Raw genomic sequence first — 27,348 nt, forward strand, 5'->3', positions numbered from 1 at the left:
TGACTGATGGAGGACACAGAGAAGGACACTGACATGCCAGGCACTCTCCTAATGTCATGTCGAATGGTGCGGAGGGCCAGGTCCTCACTCGGTCCCTGTAAGCCAAGCTGCTGTGCTGCTGGGTGGAGGAGCATGGTGCGCTCGGAGCCGTCATCGAGGATGGCGTAGGTCTCCATCCTCTTGCCCCGGTGATGCAGGTGCACCTTCACCATCTTCAGCAGCACGCTACTGCCTCTCCTTGCTGGGTCGAGGTAGTAGGTAGCGGGTTGGCTGGCTGAAGACGGCGCAGCAGTCTCTGGCTTGTTGCGGTTGTTGACCTCGTGCAGGATCTCCAGGTGACGGCGGTCGCACTTCCCACAACGTGCCTTGAGGTAGCACTGGGCCGCCTGGTGGCCGCGTCCACACCTCCAACACTTGTTCCCAGCCTTAACCCACTCTGAGCGGAGCTCAAGAGACAGGTTCTTGAAGGCTGAGCACTGATTGAAATAATGCTCCTGACTGTTACAGAAGGGGCAGTACTTCTTGGGCTGATCCTCCTGAGGTGATGGCGGAGCTGGATTGGATGGGGGGTCTACCAGCAGGACTGTGGTAGGCTGTATGGCAGCAGACTGTTTCCCTCTGGGGCCCCGCTGCTGCTCCGGCTGGCTCGCTACTGCTGTTGCTGCTTTCGTCGGGTCGATGGTGTCATCCATCTGCACGGCAACCTCGTGCTCCAGCCAGTCGGCTAAGTCCCGTAGAGTGGGGACAGGCACACGAACAGGATCGATGTACCGCCTGAAAGCTGCACGCAGTTCGTGGGGCAGTTTGGGCAGCAGTCGTGACACATGTGACCCAGTCCGTAACTCCAGCTGCTCCTGAGTGCCCATCTTATCCAGCATCCCCACCAATGACTGGACCTTCAGGGCGAAGAAGCGGAATCCTTTCTGGTCACCACTCTTGACGGGGGGTTCCAACAGTAGCAGATTAATCTGCCTGAGTGCCAGCTTACGGGGCTGGCCGAATAGTTTGGTGAGTGCTGCCATGGTGTCGCTGTAGGGGGAGCTACTGTGGCAGTAGGCGTCAGCAACCAGGGCAGCTTCCTCCAGCTTCAAGTGGTCCAGCAGCACCTGATACTTGAAACGCTCGGTCGCGTCATATGGCAGGACGTTATCGAGCGCGAGCTGCATCCTGTGGAACTGCCGTGGGTCGTCCTCTGTGAAGAGTGGAATCTTCATTTTGGGCCCACGGTAGGTCGTCTCCCGATAGGGCAGTGACTCCAGCCGGCGTGGCGGTGGTGGCAGCACGTACTGCTCCGGAGCCTCTGCAGATGCGTGGGACGATGGCTGGGGTCGCGGTGCAGCTGGGGGGTGCCGCGGGCTGTACGGCATGGCATACCCTGGCGTGGCCACGTTGGATGGTGAGGACTGGTGACCCTGTGGCAGGTGCATGCTCCGAACGCGCTCTGTCAGTTCTGCAATGAGCGGCGATGTGTGTAGGGGAGCTGCCCTCTGGTGTGGGGTGGACGTCACTGCATCCGCTGTGGTGGTGGCGATGACGTGTGGCCGAGGTAGAGGTGGCTGGTCTTGCAGCTGTGGTTCTTGCAGCTGTAGCTCTGGCAGCGGCGCACGGCGTGTGGCGCTCACCGGATGAGCAGGGCTATGTGAGTGGTCCTGATGCAGGGGTGATGAGGTGGCTTGGTGGAAAGGAAGCTCCATGAAGAGTGTCCCTCCTTCGGCGCTGCGGTTACCACCTGGTGAGTGGGTTCCAGGTGTAACTGTCTGCACCTGGATGTCTCTGGCAGGTGAACGTGGCGGAGTGACGCGGTACTGCTGCATCAGGAACTGCACTTCCCTCTGTAACTGCTTACAGTCCTCTCGCACTTGCCGATTGTCCTCCTTCATCTGCCTGCAGTCCTCTCTCACCAGCCGGTTGTCCTCCTTCATCTGCCTGCAGTCCTCCTTCATCTGCCTGCAGTCCTCTCTCACCAGCCGGTTATCCTGCTTCATCTCCTGGCGCATATCTTGGAGTGCAAGATAAATAGCTGCTGACATGTCTATAGGAGTCTGTCCAGCAGGGGGTGTGTGTGTCACCTCCCGAGGCCTGCTGTCTTCCGTATCAGACTGGTCAGCAGTGTGTGTGTGTGACTCATCCTGTGGCAGGCGTCGCTGGGGCAGGTCCACCAAGTAGTCGTCCAGGTGGCGAGGCTGGTGCTGCTCACGACGGGGATGGGTGTTGCCATCAGGATTATCCATCTTCACTGTGCAAAAATACTATATCCGGCTCGAAGGACCATGTGAAAAATGGTGCGTATTATGGAACTCTGAAAGGACTGTATAGGGTTGGTTCAGGGAAAAATAGTAAACTGCACAGGTTGTCCGGCCAGAACAAAAATAGATAATCCCAAATGAAGAGACACACACACACGTTGTAGGGAACCCTTGAAACCAATGAACCGTGGTTTACTATAAAAATAGAAAACAGAAAATACAAAGAAGACATGAGTGAATCATACATAATAAACATGAATATACATAATAGGCCTAATTACACGTATGCACAACATTCATGAATACAAATACCATATTTACAAATATACAAAAGGGAAAATGAGAGATAAATGCCTAAAGCAAATATCTTTACCATAGAAAAATTGATAAATGGCTAAAACAAATATCCTTAACCTACATACATGTGTTGCCTACAGCAAGTTACAGTGCAAACCCAATGAAAACACACTGAATGTGTTGCATAAGGAAAAAGGAGCGTGGCTCCTTTAAATGGGACGAGACAAGCGCTCCCTGCGTGACTACACGCACAGAGAAGAACAGGTCGCGCAGCTCTTGAATCAAACACTGACATGTGTAACTACTGCCAAAGTACACTTCTCAACAAATCAGCGACACTTTGATAAAACTGTGGGCGGCATAGAGGAACAATAAGTACTATTACAAATATAACAGACAAACAGTGAAACACAGAGAACATACTCGTGCTACCATTGCAATGTTGCAATATAACAAACAACCGCGAGTAGTACACAAACAATACAGTAACAACACAATAATAGCAACTTACGTTCTCAAAGACGCACGGTATAACACAGAGAGGTGGACATTAGGAGTCTGAGATGTCCGTGGAGTAAAGAGAGATTGAAAGAAACGGAGAGAAAAGGTAGAGATGACTCCTGCATTAACAAACAGTCCAGCGTGGACTCCTGTTCTGGTCACACTGCGCTGCATCGCATAGCTCCGACCCTGCTGACCAGTTTGTGGCGCGAAAGTCTATGCAAATGAGCTCGTGTCCAGCTCGTGCACGAAGGTCTGCACCAATCGTAGGAGACAATAACAGCGTGTGCAAAACGTCACTGGTACAGACACAGACACAGACACCCTGACGCCAGAATTCTGAACAATTTTCACTAACCTAGTGTGAATCACCAGAAGTTTCTTGTCTTGATAGTCTCTAATCTATCCAATCATTTCTATTGTATCACTCATAAACTGTCAATCACCATATTTTTCTAACCTTCCCTTGCTATTTTCACATGGCTATTAGAAATTAAAAGGAATACATGTGGTATTTCAAATTGAAAAACATGTGAAGTACTCACTTCTTTTGCAAATCACTTGTAATGATGAACTATTTTGTGCTAGAAATTATGGCTATAACAGGCAGTGGCCTAGTATACAGCCCACATGATTGATCCTGGCCCCTGATCACAGTCAGGAACGCTAATGTGGCCCCCAGAGAAAAATGTTTGGGGACCCCTGCTCTATACCATGAAAGGACATAGACATACACAGGACTGACATTTACAAACTGACATCAAAGTGCAAGACAGGACAGTAAAAATTGTAGTGGCAAAATTTCGTTCCTTTGTGTTCATTTAATTAAACCACTTCGTGTGGGCAGCCTAAGGATTTCTGACTCGTCTCCATATCCAATGCACCGTCATTCATTTCAGTTTCAGTGTACTCACGGACCAGTTGAGTTTCCTTTTAGTTTTCTTTAATTCTCGAAGTCTTGGTAACACAAAAACATCTTGGTACAAAACATAAAACGTAAAATGAAACAGGAATATCACTCGGTCACAATATTAATCTTTCTTTCTTCTTTCATAATGCACGGAACACAGACATGGGAGCACGGTCAAAAAGCTATGTGCCTTCGTTGCTGCACACGCGTCGACTGACCAGCACGTCTCTCATTCTAAATTACACATATCCCATGGAATTCGGTACACATGTCATGTGTCATCCTTAAACACTCCCTTAACACTGCCCTCTCAGCCTCTCCGTCAGATTCAACGGAGTGAAGTGTAAGTTGAGTGGAAACCTGTTGTGAGTGACGCTGCGCACAACAAGCCTTCCCGCTGCACTAGCCTACTGAATACAAGTTTTGGGACTTTTAAATCAACTGAAGTGCCTGGACCAAGTTTTTTCCCCCTTGCTTTTTTTTAACATTGCACGCTCCAAGAGCACGAGTGGTTTTTGAGGGATACTAGGTGGAACCCCTGGGGGCCGTGAGGGGATGCTAGGGGGTCCGTGGCAAGTTGGAAGAGAAAGTATATCAAAACAAAATAGATAATTTAATAACTGATGAACACCAAAAAAAACAAAGATATGCTTAATGACATTCCCATTAGTTAAGATCTACATTTTAATAACCTATTGCGTCTCTGAACATGACTACTATTATCATAATTTTATACAGTATATTCCAGTGGGTCACTGACAAAGACTATGGCAAGGGTGCACACAAAAATAGTGTGGCACAACCCAAATTAGGGTGGCCTTGGCAGGAATCTACTGGTATTTGGAGAGGGGCTGGTCATGGAAAAGTTTGGGTAGGCCTATGTAACAGAGGCCAACTAGCAGAGTGGGATATTAGTAAATCTCCTTCCCGAACCCTCATACAGTATCGGTAGTGCTGACCTATTGGACCGCTCCTTTAGCTCAGCAGTATCATGCTGTACGTCTCATTCCCAAACTGATGCATTGACTAGGAGGTGGCGGGTTCGAGCCCTGTGTGGCAGTCTGCGCTGTTGGTGTCCTGTGTTGTTCTTCTCTTCAAACTATTGGACTTAATTTCAATGTTGTTTTAATAGTAGGGAATTTCATTCATAAAAGAGGTGTGCCTCCCATGTGTTAAGAAGTCTGGAAGCCCAGATATCCTTGATGCTTTGCTGTCAGCTGTTCTTGTTGGTTGACCTGGTGTCCCACACGTCACTCTTCAATATACCCTGTAGATTTCCATGCCACGTTTTGGCACTAACTCACCAGTTTAATTCTAAATCACCAGAAATGAAACCCTATTGAAAATGAATGGGGTTTTATTTCTGTCGAGTTAGAATTAAACTGGTGAGTTAACACCAAAACGTGGCATGGAAATCTACGGGGTAAATTGAAGAGTGAAGTGTGGGACACCAGGTCAACAAAGAAGAACAGCTGACAGCAAAGCATCAAGGATATCTGGGCTTCCATAACTCCCATGCACTGTTTCTGCCATTGACTTCAATGTTAAACGCACCATGGCCGTTATTAAGACAGAGAGAGTCCTAACCAAGTATTCAACATTGCATGTTATGTAGAAAGTACCAAATTCCAACTGATTTAATGTGACCCGAATTTTGATGAAGGAAAATGTGATTTTATTACAATATTCTAATGATGCGAATTCCCCAATTCATGGGTTTTTTGAGCTGGAAGGCCAACGTATATAAAAAGAAAAAAATGAATGATTAGAATAGTTAAAAAACTGGGCCATGAATCTACAATCCATGACAGTTTGACATTATTGATGGAATTATGGAAATAAATCAATGCTATTCATGCTAATCATGCTATTCTAATAAAAAGGCCTGGAGCTGTATTTGGCCATACGGTCGGGCAATTTCTTTGGCCCTCAGACTCATATGCGCTACATGATTTGGCCCTTGGCGAAAAAATAATTGGAGACTGTAGTAGGCCTATATAGTTGGCCTATAGTCTATGTAATATATTTTAATTCATGCTGCCATCACACTTACACAGGGACAAAAAAGGGCCGGGACATTTTTGCACAGCCGACTTTAAATTGTGGAACGAAGAAAATACGAACAGCCCAACAGTATTTGCCCCTGAGGCCCGTTGGCACATACAGTAGGAAATGTGCTGTATGCCGGATTACCATCTTTCAGTACAATGATTTAGGAACATATGAATTACCAACCCTTGTCACTAGGAGGCAGAAGCAGTTCACAAAACTTGAACACTGCTTTTCTAAAGCTTCATCACACTCATTTCACGCATGCACGCGCACGCACACACACACACACACACACACACACACACACACACACACACACACACACACACACACACACACACTCACTCACACACACTGTGACATACACTGTGACACACACACACACACACACACACACACACACACACACACACACACAAAGACACACAGGCTCAAAACCCAGAAAAAACCCAGAAAACCCAGAAAGTTGAGCGGTTTCTGGGTTTTGAGCCTGTGTGTCTTTGTGTGTGTGTGTGTGTGTGTGTGTGTGTGTGTGTGTGTGTGTGTGTGTGTGTGTGTGTGTGTGTCACAGTGTATGTCGTATGAATTACCAACCCTTGTCACTAGGAGGCAGAAGCAGTTCACAAAACTTGAACACTGCTTTTCTAAAGCTTCATCACACTCATTTCACGCATGCACGCGCACGCACACACACACACACACACACACACACACACACACACACACACACACACACACACACACACACACACACACACACACACTCACTCACACACACACACACTGTGACATACACTGAGACACACACACACACACACACACACACACACACACACACACACACACACAAAGACACACAGGCTCAAAACCCAGAAACCGCTCAAGAACGTCTCCCCCAGCTTCAACAAATCTGAAAATAAAAGTGAGTTGGTCCACATGTGCAAGATCGGGAGTGGAGTCAACGATAACAGAAAAGTATTTGGCCTCTTTTATCTCACTGATAATCGCTTCCTTTGTTCTTTCTCCCATTAAGTGGATAAATTCCCCACAGATTGTGGATGAGAGATAGGACACAGAGCCTTTGCCCTTGCCTCCAAACCTTTGGAGATGGTCAGCTAGAAAAGGGTCAAATTTGGCCAACAGTTTGATAATGCCTAAGAAATTACCATTGTGAGGTGATCCAAACTGCTCGTCATCTCCCCTGAACGCAAGGCCCCATATCCCATGGCTCAGGGGCCCTTTGATAGCCGTCCCCCGTGGCCCAGGGGCCCTCTGATTGCCGTCCCCCATGGCCCGGGGGCCCTCTGGTTGCCATATCCCGTGGTTCAGGGGCCCTTTGCCATCCCCCGTGGCCCAGGGGCCCTCTGATTGCCGTCCTCCGTGGCCTAGGGGCCCTCTGGTTGCTGTACGACATGGCCCAGGGGCCCTCTGGTTCCTATGTCCTGTGGCCGAGGGCCCTCTGACTGCTGTCACTCCCCCCAGCCCATTTCAGTTAACCCTTATAGACTAAAGAAGTACAACTAAAGAAGATCCTAGAATAGAGGGCTCTATCGCAATCAGCATCAACATCGGTATCTGGATTGTTGTTGGGCCCCCCCTGGGCCCCCTGGATCCATGGGACCCGGGGGGCCAGCCCCACTCGCCCGGTCGGTGATACAGCCCTGGCCTCAGGTCAGTTGACCAAGGCCTCCTAATCGTGCCCCCCTTCAGACTGAAGAGTAGAGGAGACAGAGCCTTTGCGGTCATAGGCCCAAAAAGTCTGGAACGAGCTCCCAGCCCACATACGTTCAGCCCCATCCCTATCGGTTTTTAAAAACCATATTAAGACACATTTTTATGCCTTAGCTTTTAACTCTTTATAAACTTCCTAGTTTTTCTTATCTAGTGTTTTACTTATTGTTTGCCCTTCTTTTAATTTGTTACATGAGCCCTCTGTAGTTTTAGCATATTTATTGGCACCTTAATTAGCCTCTATTTTTTTTTTTTTTTTCAGACACTTCTTGTACGTATATATGCACTTTCCATTGGTTATTATTGTTTTTAAGTGTTTCAAAGATTACACTGTTTCCATGTTTATTTTTATTTATTTTTTGTTGTCTTAGTGTGTCTTAAGGGGTCCTCAGTCATTTTATCTGCCTGTCCAGCACTTTGGTCAGCTATCTTGTTGTATTTTAAAGTGCTCTATAAATAAACTTTGACTTTGACTTTGACCATAACGCTGTCATGTGCTGCCCATTCGGCAGCATGATATTGCCTCTGAAATAGGCCTACATGTTTATTTATACCAAATAACCTTATCAGTATTGTGTTTACAGTAGGTGTGGTGAAATACCAGTCTCATAAGTGGCCTCTTCCTCATGCCCCAGTGGCGGCAAAAAGAAGCTTGAGCAGGCTTAAAAATGTAAACACAGAGCACATGGCAGGAAGTCACTCGAGGGCTACGATTACACATCAGCCCACTAAAAGACACACCCCCGCGTGTCTGACGCAAGCACAAGTTCAATGCAGAACCATTTTCTGCGTATGCTTGTAGTACGCTGATCAGAGAGAACGCGCAGTAGAGTCTGGTCGTTGTAGAACAGTTTCTTAACAGGAGTAGGCTACCATAGGCGAATTGTAACAACCGCAATGGCAACAACTGGAAGTGTCAACATTTTCCACGGTAATATTCCGATATTTTTGAAGTTTGGTTTTGGTTGTAGTTTTGGTTGTAGGCTACACCGATAGTCTTGTCTAGACTAGACAGAATCGTCTGTTGTGATTTGACGTTTGATAGCATAGGTTAGGCCTAGTTTTGAGTCGAAGTTTCAGATGTAAGCCCTTTTTAAAGAAAGATCTAAGATTGTCGCCTTTGCCACGCAAAACGTAAAGAATGTGCGCGCAGACCACGCAGATGAGTAGTCTAGTCGAGAAGAGATGGGTTTCTTCTGAGGTGATCTGGGCGAAGTTACAATTGTCTCCCGTTTTAAAATAATCGAGGTGTTTTCCGTTACAGTATAGGCTTTCCTTTTGTTTTTTTATGACATTGCGCTCATTTTCATTGTTTCGTTTTCATTCCATTGTTTTTCCACGCTGTAAAACGTGTGCTGAGGGATTTTAGACAGACTGTCTTTGCACGCGCGCTGTTGTGAAAAACAGAGTAGAACGCACAGTCCGATCCGTCTGTCATCCCGTCGACTGTCAAAATTTGGCCTTTAGAACATTTCCAGAATTTTGGCTTAAAATATGAGAATTTTCCCGAATTTTGGGAGCTCAAAGTTGACAGGTATGTTCTTGGGACGTGACCATGTTATGTGTCTTTTTTTTTAAAGTTCTCACCCAGGTCTTGATCTTCGCCTGGCTTGTTGGTGCGGCTCCCCTTCTGCCTCCATACGAGTGCAAAGGGTCTGAACAGCCTGATGGCACCGTCACGTTCAACCTTCCTGGAAACTTTCCAGACCTAGTGGCCAAGTGTGAGCCTGAGATCCTTATTAAGGTAGGTCTAGTCTTTCAGACACATGGTCATCTTTAAGACAAAACTTGTCATCTAAAATGTGTCAGATCTGAATTGTATTGGGCGCGGGCACACGTGTTGCATTATGGGATATCGGATCCATGTTTCGTGCCTTACCGCTAGTAAACAAAGGCAGACGCGAAACAAAGACCGAGGAAGAAACACGATTTTACTGAGAGAGAAACATGCTAAAATGCAAGAAAGGGTGTGGAATATATAGGGACACGTTGCAGAAAGAAGCCAGAGATCGGTATATGGAGAAGATTGGCCTTATAAATGGACTGGATCCGTATGAAGTCCCTAGTAAGGAATGAAGTTGCCTTACTGCCTAAGTTCACCCTTTCGGATATCATTGCTTATCTAGTCTGCTCTGCTGTGTCAGTGCTCATACTCTGAACGAGTTTAAGTGTTACAAGTCAGTAGAAGCCTTCAAACAAGTGAACGCTGGACATCTGAGTGGTATGGAGGTCATTAAACAGGAGGAGAATGTCGTGGTCAGAGCAGCCCTTACGGAAGGAAAATATATTTTTGAATATATGAAATGAAAATATATTATAATATACTACAATATATTGTTTGCCAATATATCATTTTATATTGTACAGCAGTATATTGCACAATATAAAGTGATATATTTTGCGGTATACGAGAATATAGACATTATTGCCGTTTTCGTATATTGACTTATGTATTGCATTATACTGTGAAATATATTGTTGGATATATGGAATTATATCCCATATAGTATATGACTTATTGATAAATCATATATTGATTTATGTATTGTATTATACTGTACAATATATTGTTGCATATATTGAATTATACCCCATAGTATATGGCTTATTGATGAATCATATATTGATTTATGTATTGCATTATACTGTACAGTATATTACTGCATATATTGAATTATACCCCATAATATATGGCTTACTGATGAATCATATATTGAATAATGTATTGCATTATACTGTACAGTATATTACTGCATATATGGAATTATGCCCCATAATATATGGCTTATTGATGAATCATATATTGATTAATGTATTGCATTATACTGTAAAGTATACTGTTGCATATATTGGATTATATCCCATAGTATATGGCTTATTAATTAAATCATATATTGACTTATGTATTGCATTACACTACACAATATACTGTAACGTACTTTATACAAGGCATTTATGAAGTAGACCAAACATCAATTCAATTCATTCAACTGTTGACATTGGTTTATTAAAAACATGAAACCAACCGACCCTTTAACACCACCGCTCACACATGCAGAGACAGAGGGGCAGACAGGCAGGGAAACGACTTGACAACGACACCGGCCAACAGGCCAAATGCTGGTGAAACTTGCCTGTGGCCAGTAACAATTTCAGTCTCCCACTTTGGCCAGTAATTTGTACTTAATGTAAATGCAGAAATATTCAAAAAAAAAAAAAAACCCAAATAAAAAAAAAAAAAAACCCAAAAAAAAAAAAAAGAAAAAAAAAAAAAAACTGTGGCTGTGGCCGGTAAGCGAAACACCTCACATAAAGCACTGGCACACATGCACGCGTGCACACACACGCGCACACACACAAACACATACGCGTGCCCGCGCCCACACACACACACCCGCGCGCGCGCACACACACACACCTTCAGATATATTTAAAAAAATAAATAAAAAAAAAGTGAAAGTGAAGGTGAATTCAGGGGCAGACCGCCCGCAGCCTCAGTCACTCAAGGTCAACAAGAGGGCTCATAGGCCTGTCCATGGACTTCTTTTTCTCTTGGTGAAGCAGTTCACAGATTCTTTTATTTAGCGACATCCGGATCTCCCCCATCCTCGCACCTGGATGTGCCTGAGCAACAGCATCTGCAAAAGTAAAGTAAAAAGAATGTTAACTCTCTAACCCATTGTGCAGGCGAGACGTTCCATTTCTTTTTCCGTTGGGAAGCGACAAGGAAGCAGAGGCTAGTGACGTAAACAAGCGAGGCGAGCGGGCGGGAAAGTTGGGCTCGGCTGAAAGATATGCTAATGAAACGTAGTGATGGGAAAAAGTTCAGTTTCAGTTACAATCTAGGGCCACACAGACCCAGGTTTTCAGCAGTGATTTGCCGCCAAATAGTAGTTCATGCTCTATGACCTCTTTCAAGTCACTCTGGATTAAAGTGTCAGCTAAATGTAATGTAACAAGTGTACTTCTTGTTAGAAAAAATGGAACAGGTGCACAGAACGCTGAAATTGTGTTTGACCAATGTGCAGTTGAAACTTGAAGGGTATGCCACTAGTTTGGGGCCAAATACACCGTTGGTTCATGAAGGGTTTTATTTTTCATGTTAAGCATTGTGTTACATTCTCATACTCCTTCCTTTCAATAGTCTGAAACAAGTGCCCAACATTGCCCAGCTTTGTAAACCCAGGTCAATGATTTTAACCACATTTAGCCCAATGAACCCTTGAATGTAACATGTTACATCAGCAAGTTTCACACATTCAATGTGCAGTTAATAATGTAGCTCAAGTAAACTCTAAATCTGGATGTCCTAACCCACTGCCCCTGACCCATCCAGTCTCAGTACCCCCAACCCCCCCACCCCCCCCCCCCCCCCCCCCCCACACACAACCCACACACACACCGTCCTACAACCAACCACACCTTCACCCTGCAATAAATAACTAGGTTACATCCATTCCATAATTAACATAAAAATAATAAAAACAGGGATACATTCATGTCTACATATCCCCCTCCCAACTTTTACCCTAGCTTCCATCCCCACCAGCAGTACCAACACTAGCTGCAGAGGTCCATTTTGTCCCACTCAATCTCTCTTATTCCCGGTTTATTCAGTAGCTTGATTGAATGAGGTATAAAGGATTTTTTGAAACGATTATATTTGCACCAAGGGAGTCTGAACCTCCTCCCAAAGTTCAGATAGATGTATTCCCCATTTAGTGCATGATCACCAGTGAGTGAGCATAGTAAAGGCACAGTATTGCTTACCATTTCAAGTACTGGAATGCACACCAGTCCATGTGACTATTTTTTCCTCCAGACCATCGCTGCATACCTCTCCAGCAACCTCTGCAAAAAAAGTTAAAAGAGCAACAGAAAATTAACATTCACTCACACACTTAACCTTAAATAGGCACAAGGATACCCACCAAGCTCATCACTTCTATATCATTGTCAGAATTGTGAGCTAAATCTGGGGGGGGGGGGAGAGAGTTCGGTAGACTGGTGGAACTACAGCATTCTAGCGAGCAGTCGCAGAGCCTCGTAGTGGCACTCTGTGTCTCGTCCCGACAACAGGGAAGACAAGACATTGAAATCGCAGCAGCCAGCATCGTTAACAGTTGCACGTCTGTTCTTGGCACGAAGGCACTCTTTTATGAAGATGATGAAGCGAAGGAAGACTTAAACTCATGCATGTAACTGGCGAGAATGAATTCCGATGAACAAGAATGACTCGCGCATTCGTTTAAGAGTAAACATGAACACCAACATGACTCAATGAATGCAATTGCTGTGAGCAAAGCAAACTCCGAACTATCACAGAGTAGCTGAAGACAACGACGTGTAGGCTACCGTTTTGAAATTCACCAATTTGACGACAAGGCTTCGTTAACCTCTAACAATGGGGCACCTAAATCACGCCCTCTACTTCCTGGTTCATGGGGCAGAGGCAGTCAAAAAATAATTACTGGGCTTGAAAATTAGTAGTTTTTTTACACCAATCCAAACCGTGGACCTCCACCTATGCACCACAAATCCAAAAATCACTCATTTTCAAGCCCAGTAATCATTTTTTGACTCCCTCTGCCCCATGAACCAGGAAGTAGAGGGCGTGACTTAGGTGCCCCATAGCTCTACAAGAACGGTACAGTGCAGTTAGTTCGTGAGCAAGTTGCTCAAAAAACCTATTGATGTTACCACAATGGGAAAACCGAAGCAGCAACAGCTATGCTTTACCAAAAATAATGCAGGACATTGCCTCGTCTTACTTTACTGAAGTGCCCATTTTTTAAGCAAGTTAGCGATGTGCATTTAGATCTTGTCGCACTTCACTTCTGCTTTGATTCCCTTGCGTTAGCCGAGTAAGCTAGGCGGCTAATTATTTTTTTTATTTTTTTTATTTTTTTTTTTTTTAATTAGAAAACAGACAAGTACAGAGACTTAGAAACAGACAGGGAAACGAAACATCTACGCCAGGGGTATGAGACAGAACAAATATACACATCTATTACACAATTTTGAATTTTTTACATAAATTTACAGTTTTGATTGCTTTTTTGTTTGGAGCGGCACATATTGTTTTAAAATAAAAGTCCACATCTTTTAAAAAGTAAACAAAAGAAGGCCTCGTTTTGTTAAATTTGCATTTGTGAAAGTTATATTTAGCTAGAATAATAAACAAATTAATAAGAAAATATTCCTCCTCAAGCTCTTCACTATAATTGGTGAAACCAAAAAAAACATTCTGCAAGCGTAACTGAAATTGTTCATGAATATGATCTATAATAAAACAGCAAAACCTTCTCCAGAATTCTCGGGAAAAATCACAGAACCAAAAAAAATGAATCAGTGTTTCTGTGTCTGTATTACAAAAAGTACAGTGAGTTTCAATATCATTACTGAATTTAGCTAAAACAGATTTAACAGGATAAATACGATGAATGATTTTAAATGACACTTCCTTTACTTTGTTAACTAGTAGAAACTTGTTTGGTAGTGTCCAAGCCTTTGTCCAGCATATATCAATGGCATGTCCACTCCATGCTGAGGTTGCACAAGGTACTGAAACAATGTCCTTTAGGAACAGATTGCGCACAGTCCGGTTATTATTACAGGTATTGGACATCAAACATGTTTTACCAACATATGTCTGAAGAGGGTCAAGCTGAGGAGCAACATAAGAACAACCTTTCAGGAGCATAATCACTCCCAGTGGAATTGCATCAAAAACAATGGCAAATTGTTTAGGAGTAACAGGAATTTTTACACACTCAAGAAATTCTCGGTAGTTGAAAAGGTTACCCTGTTCATTAAGAAGTTGATTTACTGCAACAATTCCATTCCTGAACCAATTATCAAAAAATATAGATTTCTTTTTATAGCATATATCCCTATTATTCCAGATAAAGTAATTATTTGGAGAAAAATTATGCTTGTAGATAATAGACCAGGACAAAAGAGCTTGCTTATGAAAGTTTGACAGAGAGACAGGAAGCCTGTCAATATTGTAATTACAAAGTAGAATGAACTTTAAACCACCCAACTGAGAAAACACATGACTAGAGATGAAATTCCATATGGAAGCAGGCTCTTTTAAGTGGTTTTTAATCCAGTTAACTTTAAAAGTGTTATGTAGCGTACTGAAGTCAATAACATTGAGCCCACCCTTGTTGTAGTCATTCATCATAACAGATTTTTTAACATAATGTGTTCGGTTTTTCCAAATAAAATTCAATAATAGTTGGTCGATACTTTTACATGTTTTTGTATCCACATCCAGTGCTATTGCAGCATATGTTAATCTGGATATTCCTTCCGCTTTTGAGAGTAGAGTCCTACCCTTCACTGACAAATCTCTTTGCAGCCACATGTTAAACTTTTTTTTGGTTTTATCAATTATAGGATTAAAGTTAATGCTACACCTGAGATTCTGATCCTTAGTTATAACTATACCCAAGTAGGTAACTTGCTCCTTTACTGGTATATTGGAAATAGACACAGCGTTACATTCTTTGACTGCCATTAGTTCACATTTGTTCACATTCAAATGAAGACCTGACGCTGAGGAAAACACCTGAATAACGTCTAGTGCAGCAGAGACCTGTGTTGCGTCATTTAAGAAAAGTGTAGTGTCATCAGCCAGTTGACTTATAATAATCTCTCTATCTAGCACAGACATTCCCTTTAGCCCACTGTTCTTAATATGATTTGCAAGTAGTTGGGTGCATAGCAAAAATAAGTAAGGGGAAATGGGGCACCCTTGTCGAATGCCACATTTTTGTTCAAACCTGGGAGATGAGCCATTCTTTAATTTAATTGAACTATTACCATTACAATACAGGGTTCTTATAGCTTTACAAAAGAAGTCACCAAAGCCAAATTTCTTAAGTGTCTTAAAAATAAATTCGTGTTCAATTGAGTCAAAGGCCTTGTAAAAGTCTAAAAATAGTATAAAACTGTCATTTGGAATATAATCCGGATAGTCCAGTATATCTAGTACTAATCGAATATTGTTAGAGATGTGCCTATTTTCCATAAACCCTGATTGTGTTTCGTCTATAATGTCATGCAATGTAGATTTAATCCTTTTGGCTAATACAATGGCTAAAATCTTATAGTCATTATTTAGCAAGGTAATTGGACGCCAATTCTCTATTATTAAATGGTCTTTTTTAGGTTTCGGCAATAGAGTAATTAATCCTTGTGTTAAAGTTGGCGGGAGAGTGCCATTAGAGATACTTTCATTGAACACTTGTAATAAAAAGGGGGCTAATTCTTTACAAAAGGCTTTATAAAACTCAGAGGTGATGCCGTCCACACCAGGTGATTTATTAACTTTCAGACTTTTTATAGCATCAATAATCTCCTCAACAGTAACAGGGCAGTCACCGAGCTCTTTATCAGTCTTGCTTATTTGGTTAACACTTACTGAATCTAGGAAAGAGTTGGCACTTTCTTCACAATATTGAGAACTGTATAATTTTTTATAGAAGTTAGAGCAAAAGTTTGCTATGAGTTTAGCATCATCACAGACTGTGTCTCCTATTCTAAGTTGCTCTATAGTGTTGTAAACAGACTGAGATTTTTCTAGTCTAAAAAAATAGGCTGAATTTTGCTCCCCTTCCTCCAGCCAGCGTCTTCTAGATCTTACAAAAGCCCCTTCAGCTTTAGCTTTATATAGATTATCAATTTTACCTTGATAGTCCAACAAAGTCTCTTTGTCTTCAGTGGTAAGTTTATCCGGGCATATAGAGGATAAGGTGGTAATTCTCGCTATTATATTTTCCTCTTCAGTTCTTTTTCCCCACTGAATAAATGCACTTGTATTGAAGGTTGGATTTTTCTCTTTTTTTCTGGCTAGGCGGCAGTACTAGGCGGCTAGGCGGCTAATTAACTGAGGCCTGGCTTTCTAGGCTGACGTTGGGGCTCAGCAGTATTAGCCAGATAGATGTTGCTAACGTTCTCTGACAAGCCAAATAAAGTGGGCTCACCTGAAATTGACCACTACAACCATATAATATCGACCCAAGTATTACGTTTACGTTTTCAAGATGTGTAGAACCAGACCTACTGTCAATGAGAACTACACACCATTTCGACAACGCAAATATCGCTAGTAGTACAATAGCTTGGTAGCGCGGGAAATTCAAAAAAAAAAAAAACGTATTTCTAGTCCTTGGGGGAAAAAATAAACAAACATCCAACTTCGATAACCACTTGGCTAAACTTTGCACATCAACCACTGTAGACGTTTCAGACTATATGCTTGTATATTTATGTTAACAAACTACTCTTTATAACTTACCTCGAGGCGGCTGGTTGGTTTGTGTCACTGTGGTGGGGAGTCTGGCTGGCGACAGTGTGGAGCTAAAATCCGGACCGCGCTCGAGCCGAGACGGCTCTCTCGCCACTTTAGCTTCAGGTTGAGACAACGTGACGTAGGCGCGTCATACGTGATATGAGAGCTGAGATGATTCAATCAGAGACTCCTGTATATTGATCAATATATTATATATGGCCATATATGGTCCACCTAAAATGACTTTATAATGTCGAGTAAATGTCCAATGTCGTGCAAAATGTGCTTGCTGAACTAAAAACATCAAGAAATACAGACTGAATAGTGGAATACAGTTTTGTTTTGCCAGCCATATATTTTAAAATATATTGATCAATATATAGTAATATGATGTTCAATAATATATTGCTATATATTTTCAAATATATGAGCGTGTTTGTGATATATTGTGATATATTTTCTAATGTATTGCAGTATAAATTGTAGTATATTGCAGTATATTTTCCTTCCGTAAGGGAGAGGTAAGCTAAAATCTGTTTCTACTGCTGTACAGCTGCAACACGTGTTTTCAAGTGTTCTAAACGGTATTTAAGGCAGTGATCTGACTAGATGTAATGTAAACATTCAGTGGTTGTCATGCACGTCCTAAGATATACAAAGAAACAGTATATTGTACATATTATTACAAAAATAAACACAGCAGTAGGCTATCAGGCATTGATGTTAACTTTTGCTCACAGGCTAGTAGTTTTTATGGTAATGGTGGTCAATCTACTAGTGGGTAGCAGTCCTGCATAGAGTGAAACTTTGTCATTGTTATGAAAGTGAACAATGCCTATCCATTTTTTTGTTTCCTTAGGTCATGCACTCCCAGCGCGTAAATGACCCTCCGCTGAAACAGTGGATCATCATAACTGGCAGCTGGGAGGTCAGCTGTGCCCACTGTACCTGTATGGCTGGCATTGCGGAGTCCTGTACGCATGTTGGGGCTCTGCTGTTCGCAATAGTCAACTTACCGCAAACGAGAGGCAAAGACTGTGACAGCACTATGCAACTCAAACAAGGCCACAGGTATTACGCACAGGTGCAGACACAGATCTTTGTGACAGGTTCCTCTTACTGTGACTTTGTAGTGTGGACACTGAAAGATCTGGTCGTGGTCAGAGTTGTGCCAGATGTTGTGCCAGATGTTGGCACAGGAATTTTTCCGCAAGGTTTCCCTCCCTGAGCTCATCTGCCGGTACTACTGTACACCCGAGACCCCTCTACACCACAGCGCACCAGAGTTTTTACTGTGAAATCAAAGAACAGCAAAGCAGCCACAGCACCAGCACCAAAGCAGCAGTGGAAAACAGTGAGGAACCCAAAATCAGCAAGGAATGAGACCAACAAAGAATATGTGTGGTGTGTGTACAGAGTGCCTGAGGAGCTAGACACCATGGTTTGCTGTGACAACAGCAGCTGTACGACGCAGTGGTTCCACCTCACCTGTGTTGGACTTGATGCGGCCACTGCAGAAGAGAAGGCATGGTATTGTGATGCTTGCCTCTAATCACAAGGTGGTAGTTTTGCAGAGGTATTCCTGCACTGCACTGAAGTTCTGCACAATTTCTTTTTTTCTTTTTTGAATATTTTTTTTTTTTGTATACGGTCTGTTAAGATAATTTGTCATTTAATATAATTTGCCCCCCCCCCTTTATAGTACTCAGGTGTTCTGAAGTTGAACTACTACTGTTAAGATATTGCAATAATTTCCTTTGTCCCCCCCTCCCCACCATTACATTAATATTTTGCCTTGTACTTTTTCAAATGCACCGTTTTGTGCTCTCAGGTTCTCAAGTTGCACTGTGAATTTATGTCAACACTACTGTTAAGATATTTCAATACAATTACAACATTTTTACTTACTGTACTTACAGATCTCAGGTTATCACTAGTTGCACTTTCAGTATTTACAGTGATTCAAAACGACATACTTGAAATGACTTTTGTCTTATTACTTTACTTGTGAATAAAATTATACACACTTGAGTCTCAAAGCACATTTATTTCAGTCAACTTCAGCTTTGCACAACACTCCTGCTCATGATGGTCAGAGTACAACATACAGACACAATCTTGTCAAGGAATGTTTTTTCTTCACCTTCACATGGCAACACCATGTTGATGGGCACTTTTGCAGACAAAATTGTGTATTTGTTTCAGACAGTTCCAATCACCCTTTCCACGTGAATTCGGAGATGAGCAATTGTCCTTGTGTTTTCCACATCTCTTGCTTCCAATTGACAGTGTCCTCTTGTGAAGGCGGGGATCTTTACCTCAGCACACACCGGCCCCTGGTCAGCTTCATCCTCTAGGCCTGCAGGTGCTGATGCTGATGCTCCCCCAGTTGTCTCCACTGTGGACCAGATACAGATTTTATTAGCCCAATGTGTCATGCAAATACAATGCCCATGCAAAAGGGACAAAACATATCTTAACAAGGCTGATGAGCAGAATCAAAACCACTCGCCGAAGAGTCAAAATAATCATTGTTTTGAAACACTTAACATTTCATTGGACAGACATAGATTTAAGAGATGCACCCAATCTAGATGGAGAAAAGACATTAGAGCCTTAGAGCCCTCATTGTTTTTAATTTTGTCAAAGGTATGTAAGGCTTACCTGGTGTAACAAGGGGTGTCTCATCCATCGACGCTATGCTCTCAGTCCTTCGTCGTTTTCTTTGTTCCTGTCTCATAGCGAGAAGTCTCGGTGGTGGTGGTGACTGTCTTGGTCGTGTACCCCAAGTGCAGTGATAGTGCCCAATCCGGATGGGAGGTGTTCATTTCATTTGCTGGTGTACCTAGTGAAACAACCAGTGTTATGCTGTGCAGCTTACTAATACGTATGTAGCAGAAAATAAGAGTGTTGTAGAAAGGGAAATCGGGTGCTACACAGTCCTCTGATGAAGACGCATATCGAAATCTTACTGATAGTAGGCCTACTGGTAAAATAAACAATAGGAAAGACAACCGTGTGGCACCAGATACCTTTCCACTTATGATGTAGCCCTGCTCTAAATGCACCTGGTTTATCATTTAAAAGCATGGAGTGCACATTTCCTTTGTTTAAAAAGGGTGTTGTTGTGTTTCAATGGACCTGGCTAGCTATGCCAGCTACAGTAGGCTGTAGATTAGCCAACAGTGGTTGATGAAAGAAACAGTGCATTTAACGAAAACTATTTCACTTACCAAAATGAAAATGCAGAGAGCACACTCGTCAGGATTGAGTGGAAAGTTATTTTTGGTCGTCTTACAGCAGCGACCCATGCTAGCCGACGACACTTTGTTATGTCCCAGACTTGGTCACCATGGTGCTGCCTCCAAGAAGGAAATGAGTAGAAAGATAATCCAATTCCCCCTTTCCTATGGTGGCTTGCGCTATTGCACCCCACGACACAACAACGATGGACAATAGTGGCAAAGAAAAGTGAGCAGCAAGATAGTTAAAAATCACAATTAAGTAGCAAGACCAGGCGAGACTACGTCCTGCGCTGCGCTGGAAAACAATGGGGAAAAGGGACGTCTATGCACTAAACATGGCAGATCCAGCGCGGTGACGTCATATGCCCGTTCCCAATACAAATTTGAAGGGAGTGTGTGGAGTCCACATACTTAGCCTATGTTCAATGTTGCCCTTAGGACACTTCTCTTGAAGACATCATTTATATGATATATGAGAATGGGAATGTTACATGTATTCCGCCAGTGGAGCCACTATGCACAACTTCACCTTAATCCACTGCCCACTGTCTGTCAAGATTGGCCTGGCCTGTCCATTTCGGGTAAGAGAGGTTTTAGCTTGTTAAGTTACATTTCACTTGGTTCAGTGATAAGAATAGTAATTTCAGGCTAAGCACAAGCTGTAGGCCTAATGGTATTCTAAGTATCTGCTTGTTTTGCAGTTTAAGAAGTCCATAAGATGCTCCTGTAATTATAGGCCTATCTGCTTTTTCTTTTTTTTTACTTTGTCTTAGAATTGAAAGCTTAATGCCTCTGTGTATATCAGTCTGGGCTTCATTAGAGCAATTGATGTGGTAACTCTTCTCTAACAGTCAGGTGTGGTAGAGTGCTCAGCACATTATCTGTTGGTGTGTTATGCTGGTTGAATGATGTCTCTTTGTTTGCTCAGGTGAGTCCTCCATGAACTCAACACAGAATCCGAGTCTCACAACAACCGAGGCACCTGCTTCTGACCATAGCTGTAAGTCCTATGAAACTGTCAGCAATGATTAGTTGAAAGGCTTTGCATAGAGCAGCCAGGCCTCAAGTTGCCTTGCTCTCATTGTTTGGTGAATTACTAAGTATCTAAACAGACTTATACAGGTAGCCTATATCATTTTTGGGAAGAAAAGGGAGACGACGTCTTCTTTTTCTGGACAAACGTTTTATTTAAAACAAAAACTTTTGTCAGCAACGTGTTCTCACTTCAGGAAGTATAATGTAGCCGAGTTACCCGTGACATGCATTATAACATTTGGTTCTTTCCGTTGAAGAACACTAATGACCTGTGGGCTAGAACAGAGCTACCTGTGTGTACTAAAGTGTCGACTTATTATGACTAATGCTTTAATATGTGTCTTCATTTAGTAAACGACAGCCCCCATCGTCGAGTGGGTGTTGCCTCTGCTGGTGTGATCATCGCACTGTGTGGCTGTCTGGTTCTCTGGATTGCTTTGTGTCGGTATGTATCACTTCCCAGCATTTCTTTTTTAACCAAGAGATGGAGAGAGCCAAAGATTCAAGTAGCCTACCTTGTTCTAATTTCATCCAAATACTACTAATAATGTATTAACATTAATTTCATTTAATAACTATTCCAGTAAGAAGAGGGAGAAGGACATGGACCACCCTCTGGGGGACTCCAGTGCCGAGACGTCGCCATCGAGCTCCAGTGAGCAGCTTCCAGGGTCTCAGAATCCCACTGATCTAGCAGCTCCCATCATGGGCCACGATGACCACGGAGGAACCTGAGAAGTCCCCATGAGTGTCGGGCGAGAATGTGGAGAAACACATAATAGATTTGTTTGTAAGACTGTGGTGGTATCACATGTATGAGAAATACATTTTTAACGAGTGAATCAGTGAATGGCCGGTTGGTTAATGAAGGTCCCGGCCAGCAGTCATGGTTTCAGGTAGGAGAGAACAGGGCTGCCACCTGGGACAGCATGTATGGGCGGTGGCATGAGCACTTGAGAAGAATATAGTTGTCACATCCCTGTTTTTACAAATGCGTTTCAGTCATTTGAATTTTTTTGTACAGATTTTACGAAAAACAATTTTAAACCTGATGCTGCGTTGACCTACACAGTAAATGTTGTGGTGTTAATTCAACACTTAAAGAGTTCATTTAAATCCAAATGATGCCAAATCAACTCTTTAAGTGTTGAATGAGCACTGAAGAATTTACTGTGTAGGCACTGGAGTGACAAAGACGCTGCATTCAGGCGCTTGAGATATGAGTTTGTCAAATGCCGGAATGTAAGAGCTGAATGAACACATTCTAATGTAAGATGAGGGTCCTAGCTTTTAAATGTAACTTTAAATGTAATGTTTGTATGTGCTTCGGTGCTTCAGGTTTTCATAGGCTGAGGGCACCTTTTCCCAAAAAGGGCTTAGGCATTCAGCAGGTATTTTCGCAGGTGCCTTGGGCTTATAAATGAGTTAAGTGTAGTGGGAGGGACATGAATGATATCACATTGGAAAAGTTTGAGACTGCCGTTTACAACAGAATGTGAATGAGGTGTGGGGGACATAATTGAATCCTTATTACATTTGTGTACATTGAAATAGGGTCCATTTCAGATGTAGCCTTTGATGTGTTGGTGCACTAATTCATTCCGGGGTAAGGTAAAGTCTATGTGCGTGTACAAAATGATCTGCTATTCAACCACAGTGCAAATAGAAACTCAAAACTCATGTGGTCCTGTTAGATTAGTCTCTCTGATTGCACTGTTACAATCCTGTGCTACTTTTCTTATGTCTCCTATTCTGTGTTTTGTTGTGTCCCTTTTACTACTATTTCCAATGTTAGCAGATAAAGTGTATTTTTAAATTATTATTAAGTGTACTGTATCTGTAGGCTACTGTAAATACGGTTACGGGTAAATTCACTATTAGTTTCCATGCTCATGCTTTGCTTTATAGCTGACTGCCTAGCGCATATTAGGGAAAATACACTTAGACGCTTGGAGCTTATAGTCTCTCTCTATGTTGTGGCAGTTAATATACAAACCCCAACTCCGGTGAAGTTGGGACGTTTGGTAAACTGAGAATAAAATCAAAATGCTATCATTTTCAAAACATTCAATACATTCCTTAGATGGAGAATAGTGAAAAGACAACATATAAAATGTTAAAACCGAGAAAAAATATTGTTTTAGGGGACATATGTACTAATTTCTAATTTGATAACTGCAACACGTCTCAAATAAGTTGGGACGGGGATCAGTGAAATGTTATAAAGATCCAAATAAGATAAAACAAAAAGGAAGAACATTTCAAAATGAATTGTACTGATGAACAATTTGAATGTCCAGGTATAAGACAATCACAGAGAGGCTGAGTCACTCAGAATTAAAGATGCAGAGGGAACAATTACCATAGTTATTACATAAAGTTTTGAATTCCCTTGATTTACCGTGATTGAGTGTAGATAAGACATATTTTTGTCATTAAAATCATTGTATAGGTTCATGACATCATGAAATATACATTGGCTGTAGTCTCACTAGCACTCCGAGAATTACAGCTAGTGAAAACTTGACCATATTAAGGACGCTTCATGTGTGCAAATGATAGAGGGGTTTAACATTCCCCTATCCACCCGAGCTCACTTGAAATAGACCCAGAAGACATGGGAAACTGTCCTTTGCTTACAGAAGTCAGCAGCAGATGCAGAAGTCTTTTTGAAAATAATAGTCTTGCACATCCTGTGCAAAGGTGAAAATTGACCATGCAACGTGTGTTAGTGCTAACTTCAAAAGTCAGCCTCCATGATAGCATGGGGGTGCAGTAGTACATTGGTTAAGCTGTTCTAACTCAACTGTATAATTGAATACAGTACTGAATGAAATAAATGGGTTTTAAACAGCATGAAAAGCCACTCATGCAATATATTTTGAAGGGAGATCTTCGATTACTGCCACATAGTAAGGACAAATTGTATTCTCTACTATGTTTTAACAGTTTAACTCCAACATAGGGACCAGCAGGACATAAAATGACAGGCTTTTGGTCAAGACCTGTCACACTGTAAGCACTACAGAAAGGAAAACATTGCAAAACATGACAAGGAATACACCTACCATTTAAGCTGTTGAAATCATGTCCAAGATAGGAATCAACACTGTTTTTATATAAAATCATCTCATCGGTTAATGCTATTAACTGTTAAGTGTTGTCTTTTGTTTTGTTTTTAGTCTTCCTCGTCATTTGCTGCCTTTTATTGTCCCCGTCCCAATTCTATTCAGACACGTTGGATTTACATATTCATGAATATCCTTTTTTTGTCAGTTTTGATGGCTGATATGTTTTCTTTGTACCGTTCTCCAACTAATATCAGAACCAGACTTCTGAAAATGGCAGTATTTTGTTATTATTCACAATTAACCTTGCGTCCCAACTTCTATGGAGGTGGGGTTTGTAGAAGAGGCAGTGTAGAATGTTTGAGTGGTGACGACGTCAAACAGTTTTCAGCTCGTCCGAAAGGCAGCATGCTATGTATGGTAATTTCTGGTCTAAAATGTCCCTATTTCAAGTAAAACAACAGCTAGGAGAGAGAGGAGATAACAGTAGGAGCTAGGCATAGAAAGAACAAATCTCTAGACAAAAAACTTGTAATGTAATCTTTAATCATTTTATCTCCTACCACTTCAGCTGGATCATGAATGTGTTTACAAAACAAAAAAATCTGCCCTGAGTTTGAGTGTGTGATCCAGATGTTAGAGAGATACGCTCAGGACAGCCAAATTATGCAGGCCTTCTCAGTTGATGTGAGTCACAGGCAGCAGTCAAAAGGCTTTAGTTTAGAGTAGACCACAGCTTGCTTAAGTACCACAGCTTCAATCTCTGTTGGACGCTGTGTTTACTGGAGTGGGTTTAAACATACCACATCACACCTTGTTAAATAAACACACTCACCACAGTGGGTTTTAAGGGTTTTCCCACTGTGGTTTGCTTAGTTGATGTGGTAAATACATCTGCCCTATTGGATGAATCTAAACGGAGTTGTCTGTTGTTGATCTAGAGAAATTTATTTTCAAATGTGTCTCCTGCTGCTGAAAATATCTGAAAATAAATGGAACCATGTCAAACAAACAAGCTAAAGAGTGCAATACATCTTTCCATACATCTGTTTTGGTGATCTCCCATCATCAGCTCTGAAGTCTGACATTTTTTTAAGCATTTTTGGGGGCTTTTCAAGCCTTTGTTGGTTATTATCTGACAGGACAGTGAAGCAGAGACAGGAAGCGAGGTGGGGGAGAGAGAGACGGGGAAAGGACTGCAAAGGACCCGGGCCAGGAATCGAACCCGGGTCAGCCGCATAGTAGAAAATCTGTGACTTGCAGGTGATTTCCAGTGTAAGTAAGTGTATTCTAAGGGATCTCAATTCACACGTGGGCGGGAAATGGTGCAAGAGTCCATATGTGTGAATTGACTTGAACTTGCAAGTCACATATTTTAAAAGGTTGGAAAGTCAATTGAGTCCAGTTGACAGAAATAAATTATATGTGCTCACCTATAGGGTAGGGCTATAATAGACTATAAGCCTACCCTAGGTGAGCATATACTATTTCACATGAACACAAAATGGATATTTCTCATGATCGCTGTTTTAAATTTGAGTTAATCTCGGCCAGTGACCTTTTGCTATGTGATGCAGTGATGTATACCATTCACCGTTGGCTGGGCCTGGGACAAAGTCATCGGAAAGGCCCCCCCACTCAATACAATGTAATGGGGACCGAATTCTGGTGAACTGTACAGTCATTTAGAGATAAGCAGTAACACATCAATCCCTGGGGTGGATTTGTCGAAACCAAAGTTGCTTACTACATTAGCTACTTTGTTGTTTTCAATGCATTTTCCCATTGGCAACTACCGAAGTTGCTAACAGGCTAGCAACTTCTCTTTTGAGAAACTCACCCCAGCAGTATGTCTGTCTATACAGGAAGTCCACCACATGTCCTCCTCCCTCTTCCTGATGACATGTTTGCTCGCAGAAACCTATTTGCCTACTTCATGCTAGCACTTAATTTTAGTTCATTATGAAAGCAGATGTGACTAAGTGGTGTTATTATGCAAGACATTTGCACAGTATCTTTTGAAGCCCCGTCATGCAGAATGTCAGGGAAGTAAACGTGACATGTTGAAATCACAAAAACAAATTTCCTTGTGGAGGTACAGTATGTCTTTCGGGGCCTTGCCTCACCTCTGTAGATCCTATTTTCAACACATGCGTGCTGCTGAATATATCCATGTCACATGTGGAGGAGGAGGCAATACATAGGCCTACTTGCAACATTCAACATTGTCTTTTCCTGTAGAACAAGGTGAGGTGAAGCGTTCTTAAACTTCAATGTTTTGGGAGGCACAGCATGATACCGCTGAGCTAAAGGACCAGTCCAATAGCTAAGCACTACCGATACTGTGTATGAGGTTTTGGGAAGGAGGTTCACTAACGTTCCACACCACACTCTGCTAGTTGGCCTCCGTTACACTCACCCCCCTACACCACACTCCCATTCCAGGTTACGGCACCAATGTAGCTGAGGTGTTCCTACGCACTCCGCCCCTCGGGTCTCGAACTAGCCACCTCCTAGTCAGCGCAATGGTTCGGGTATGGGAGGCACAGCACGATACAGCTGAGCTTAGGACCAAAATATAACTCTGTATGTGTATACGTATTGCATTTCTATTATGTAAATGTTTCTCATGTCTTGTTTGTATTTCTTTACTTTTATAGTAAAACCACGGTTTTCACTTCTACATCTGTGTGTGTCTGACTTCATTCGAAATCTTCATACTGTTCTGTCCGGACAGGCTGTGGTGTTTGTTGTATACCTGATCCAGCCCCTTTTCAATACAGTCATTTTTCGGGTGTATCACACAGCACTTTTGTCAAGGTTTACTTATGTTCCACGCCACACTCTGCTAGTTGGCCTCCGTTACACCTATGGGAAGACTGCCAAATGCTTGACAGGTGCACTAGGGAGGAGTGCACTTAGGGGCAGTACCGTACCAGGTGAATTTTGACCAGAAAAAAAG

General features: G+C 42.5%; 2 long non-coding RNA genes across 2 annotated transcripts; both read right to left on the reverse strand.

Moving 5' to 3' along the window:
• Positions 1-11,014: 11,014 nt before the first annotated feature.
• LOC134448262 (uncharacterized) lies at positions 11,015-17,149 on the reverse strand. Its single transcript, XR_010034700.1, has 3 exons — positions 17,045-17,149; positions 12,508-12,588; positions 11,015-11,375 (listed from the first exon to the last, which is right to left on the reverse strand). It is a non-coding gene; the product is annotated as an uncharacterized LOC134448262 (long non-coding RNA).
• Positions 17,150-19,065: 1,916 nt separating this feature from the next.
• Positions 19,066-20,652, reverse strand: LOC134448263 (uncharacterized). Its single transcript, XR_010034701.1, has 3 exons — positions 20,272-20,652; positions 19,703-19,883; positions 19,066-19,436 (listed from the first exon to the last, which is right to left on the reverse strand). It is a non-coding gene; the product is annotated as an uncharacterized LOC134448263 (long non-coding RNA).
• Positions 20,653-27,348: the final 6,696 nt, after the last annotated feature.

The sequence above is a fragment of the Engraulis encrasicolus genome, chromosome 5, assembly GCF_034702125.1.
Source record: "Engraulis encrasicolus isolate BLACKSEA-1 chromosome 5, IST_EnEncr_1.0, whole genome shotgun sequence".
In the NCBI taxonomy this organism is placed as follows: domain Eukaryota; kingdom Metazoa; phylum Chordata; class Actinopteri; order Clupeiformes; family Engraulidae; genus Engraulis; species Engraulis encrasicolus.